General features: G+C 38.3%; 2 pseudogenes; one reads left to right on the top strand and one right to left on the bottom strand.

Annotated features, from left to right (window-relative positions):
- Positions 1–251: 251 nt before the first annotated feature.
- On the bottom strand, positions 252–703 carry LOC150002907 (small ribosomal subunit protein eS17 pseudogene; annotated as a pseudogene).
- Positions 704–1,978: 1,275 nt separating this feature from the next.
- On the top strand, positions 1,979–2,706 carry LOC150002906 (protein MEMO1 pseudogene; annotated as a pseudogene).
- The last annotated feature ends 2,053 nt before the right edge of the window (positions 2,707–4,759 follow it).

Genomic DNA, 4,759 nt, shown 5'->3' with positions numbered 1-4,759 from the left:
TGTAAATTTTTAAAAAAGCTGTGTTCAAGTCCTTTGCTCATTGTTTAAATCTAGGCTTGTTTATTTGGGGGGTTGTTTGTTTGTTTCTATTGAGTTTAAGAGTTCCTTAAATATACTTTGAATATTAACCCCTTATTAGATACAGTTTGCAATATGTTCTTCCACTCCATAGGTAGCTTTTTCACGCTATTGTTTCCTTTGCTGCACAGAAGCTTTTATTTTTATTTTATTTATTTATTTTTTGGCATCAATGGTTTATTGATAATATTACAGCACAACAGAAGGATTCAAACAGCTCCACGTGGTGTTTTGAAATTCATCCCAATAGTAGGCTGAGTGACCCGCAGGTTGGAGAGTCCAAGAGCTTCAGCATCTCCTTAGTGTCGGGATCAACTTCAATGATCTCCTGATCCAGGGCTGAAACCTCCGGCACGTAATTATCTCTCCTCTCTCTCTCCTCTTCCTGCAGCTTGATGGAGATGCCTCTCACAGGGCCTCTCTGAATCTGCTTCATCAGATGCGTGACATAGCCCGCTATCTTGTTTCGGAGCTTCTTGCTGGGGATAATGGCGATCTCCTCGCACACGCGTTTGTTGGTGTGGAAGTCATTGCCCAGGCGCGTGTAGTACTTCTCGATGATGACCCGGGCCGCCTTCTTCACGGTCTTGGTGCGAACGCGGCCCATGTTGGCGGGTCCCTGGTGAAAGAGCCAGAAGCTTTTTTTTTTTTTTTAAATTTAGTCCTGCTTGTTTAGTTTTGCTTTTGTTGCCTTTGCTTTTGGAATCTGATCCAAGAAATCATTGCCAAGACTAATGTCATGAAACCTTTTCCCTATGTTTTTTTGGTAGGAGTTTTACAGTTTCAGGTCTCCGTGTATATGCCTTTAATACATTTTGATTTAACTTTTGTGTGTAGTTTAAAGGTCAAATTTTATTATTATTTTTTATCTGTATATCCTGTTTTCCCAACACCATTAGTTGAAGAGAATATCCTAATGCATTTTGGCATCCTTGTCAGAGAACAGTTGATCATATAAGTGTATGTTTATTTCTGGGCTCTTTATTCTGTTCCATTGGTCCACATGTCTGTCTTTATGCTAGGCTGTTATACTGGTCTATAACATACTATTTTAATTACTTTGGCCTCGCAATATATTTTGAAATTAGAAAGTATTATGCCTCCAGCTTTGTCTTTCTTTCTCAAGTTAGCTTTAGTTATTTGGGGTCCACTGTGGTTCTATACACATTTTAGGATTTCTGCAAAACATGCCACTGAGATTTTGATAGGTATTGCATTGAATCTGTACATCTCTCTGAGTCATATGGACATTTTAACAATATTAATTCTTTTAATCTATGAACAAGGAATCTCCTCCCATTTATTTGCTTCTGCTTTAGTTTCTTTCATCAGTGTTTTGCAGTTTTCAGTGTACAAGGTTTTCACCTTCTTAGTTTACTGCTAGTGTGAAAGGTAACCTGTGAAATTGGAGAAAATATTTGCAAACCCTGTATCTGACAAGGGGTTAAATATTCAAAATATATAAAGAACTTCCACAACCCAATAACAAAAAATAATAATTGATTTAAAAATGAGCAGGAGTCCCTCAGGGGGTGGGAAGAGGGGCAGGCACAGAATCAAGGGGGTGGGGTCACTGGTTGTAGCTCCCCCAGGCTGGGAGGGGAGGAGGACTTGGGAGCAGATTCGTGGAACCAGCCAAGGCTGAAAAGCAGCAGCAACACCAGGGGCACGGCCCGAGCTTCAGTGAAGCCCACTTGGTCCCCATCTTCTGGTAGTCACCAGAGTTTGTGGTGATTGTTGCTGATGCCACTGCTACCACCTCATTTTCCTTCTCCCCCTGGGCAGAGATGATCCCCTTTCCTTAGCCGCCCACAGTGTCTCAACTGCTCCAGTAGCCCTCCTGCCGTTCTGCCGGCTCACTCATCTACTTGTACCTTGGGAGGGAGGTACAGGCACCAAGATGTCCAACTGCGTGGTCTGCCACTGGAAAGCCAGTCGCCAGTTGCTGGTACACAGACTCAGGACTGCAGGGTTTTCCACAGGTACAGTCTACAAAAGACCTGCTAGTGTCACTGTTACACTCCACGCAGGAAATATGCACTGTGGGTTTTGTGCTGCTCAAGCTTACAAACAAGTGGATCCATCTATTACCCAGATAATTTTCTTCCTTGGGCCTTCCCATCATGTGTCCCTCTCTGGATTTGCACTTGCCAATGTGGATATATATATACGTCTAGAACACCAATGTATGACCTTGTATTGCCAGAGAGATTTACAGAGAACTAAGGAAGACAGGAATGTTTGAGCACAAATCTCTGCAGACAGATGAAGGCAAACAGTATTGAAATGAATTTGCCTTATACATAACTAAAGCCTGGGAAGGTCAAAGATTCTGTTACAATTACTATGATAAATTCCAGGGGGGAGATTTATAGATCTATTGAACATCTACATAAAATGGGTATGAGTATTATAGAATGACCCTGTACCTTTTAACAATTACTTGAAGAAATAATGTAATATTATATGTGGAAGACATCTCAGGATGTTATTAAATGCTATCATGGAGCTCCAGAAGAATGGAATGAATATGACCTTTTTCTTTTTGAGTTATGCCAGTCAAGCCAGTGTAAAATCTGGCAAGACAGTTTAGTAAGTTATGTAGCTGGAGTACTCATGGTCCTCTGAAGCACTGAATTCTCAAGGATGCCACCTGCACATACCTATACTCTGTTCCAAGTCCCAGCCTAGCTCTTACCAAGATACAGGTCCTGGTTTGGGGGAATTCTGAAACTTCAAACTTATAGAACTTTCTTCTCTTCTAGTAGGTGCAGTCCTTCCTTAATTTCAACTCATTAAAAAACTTTTATAGTTTAGGGCAGTGGAAAGAAGGTTGGCATCAAATATTTTGATTAAAATAATAATAATAATGGCAATGTAAAGGCCCAGTGGTGGCAGACAGACTTTTGAAAGTAACTTGTAAAGCATTTACCATAGCCTAAAGTTTCACTCTTTGCAGACTTGTGCGTATATATTCTGCTATAGTTTTGCAAATTGTACACAAACAAAAAAGGTGAAATATTTTTATAAAGAAATTGCATTTATAAATGATCAAGAATATAATAAATCTCCACATATAGTTAATTACTACCTGTGTTGTACAACAGTTATCTTCCATTTTAGTTGCTAATAAAGGCTATACGACTCAAAAAAAAAAATGGGTAAAATGTTTTAAAATTTTACACCATGACTAAGTGGGATTTATTCTAGGTGTGCAAGACTGGTTGAACATTCAAAAATCAATTTATGTAATCCATAATGTCAATAACCTAAAAAAGAAAAATCACATGATCATATCAATTGAGGCAGAAAAAGCATTTGTCAAAATCCATTCATGATTAAAAACTCAGTAAACTAGGAATACAGGACTTGATAAAGACTACAAAACCCCACAGCTAATATCAAACTTCATGGTGAGAAATTTGATGTTTTCCCACTAAAGTAAAGTACAAAATAAGGAAATCCCCTCTCACCAATCCTTTTTGACATCATACTAAAAGTTCTAGCTAATGCAATAAGGCAAGAAAAAGAAATAAAGGTTATACAGATAGGGAAGAAAGACATAAAACTGTATTTGTTCACAAATGACATGATCATCTGTGTAGAAAACCTGAAAGAATCAGCAATAAAACCCTTGGAACTAATATGCAATTATTCCAAAATTGCAGAATTACAAGGTTGGTATACAACAGTCAATTACTATTCCATACAACAGCAATGAACAAGTGAAATTTGAAATTAGAACAGTCTTTTCCCTCCTAGGAACATGTCCATGACTTTGTTCCATATTAAGTGTACATCTCCTAAACTCCAAGGATTCCCATGAGACTTGCAACCAGCAATGACCAGTGGCAGCTCATCCCAGGCTAATCCCCTGAACCTTTCTCCAAGGCCTCCTTTTCTCTTCAGTGAGCCAATAGCAGTCCTGCATTGGTTCACTTCTGTCACTGTAACTTTTATTTCTCAGTGAGCCAAAGCAGCCCCACCTAGGTTCTTTCCTGTTGCTTCTTCTATCCTAAGCCCTTCTTTGTTTCACTGTCCCCAGCTTTAATAAATGTACTCTCAAAATAAAAAAAAGCACAATGCCATTTATATCAGCACCCTAAAAATTAAATATTTAGCTCTAAATCTAACAAAATATGTACAAGAGCTGTATGAGAAAAACTATAAAATGAACTAATTTTAAAATGACCAAACAAATAGAGAGATATTCTATATTCATGGATAGGAAGACCCAATATTGCCAATGTCAGTCCTTCTCAACTTGATCTATAGATTCAGTGTAATTCCAATAAAAACCCCAGCAGGGTATTTTGTATATCTCAACAAACTAATTCTAAAATTTATATGGAGAACCAAAAAAATCAAGAATAGTCAACACAATATTGAAGGAGAACAAAGTTAAGGGACTGATACCACTCAACTTCAAGACTACTGTAAACCTATAGTAATCAAGACAGTGTGGCATAGGAGAAAATGAGAGACAAGTAGATGAATGGAGAAGAATAGACACTCCAGAAATAGAGCCACATAAGTAGACAACTGATCTTTGACAGAAGAGTAAGGGCAATACAATGGGACAACAAATGGTGCTGGAAAAACTGCATATCCATGTGTAAAAAGAAAAAAAGAGAGAATCTAGATGCTGACATTTCACCCTTCACAAAAGTTAACTCAAAAT

The sequence above is a fragment of the Furipterus horrens genome, unplaced genomic scaffold (genome assembly GCF_987537825.1).
Source record: "Furipterus horrens unplaced genomic scaffold, mFurHor1.1.pri manual_scaffold_8, whole genome shotgun sequence".
NCBI lineage: Eukaryota > Metazoa > Chordata > Mammalia > Chiroptera > Furipteridae > Furipterus > Furipterus horrens.
This window is presented reverse-complemented; position numbering and strand designations above follow the sequence as displayed.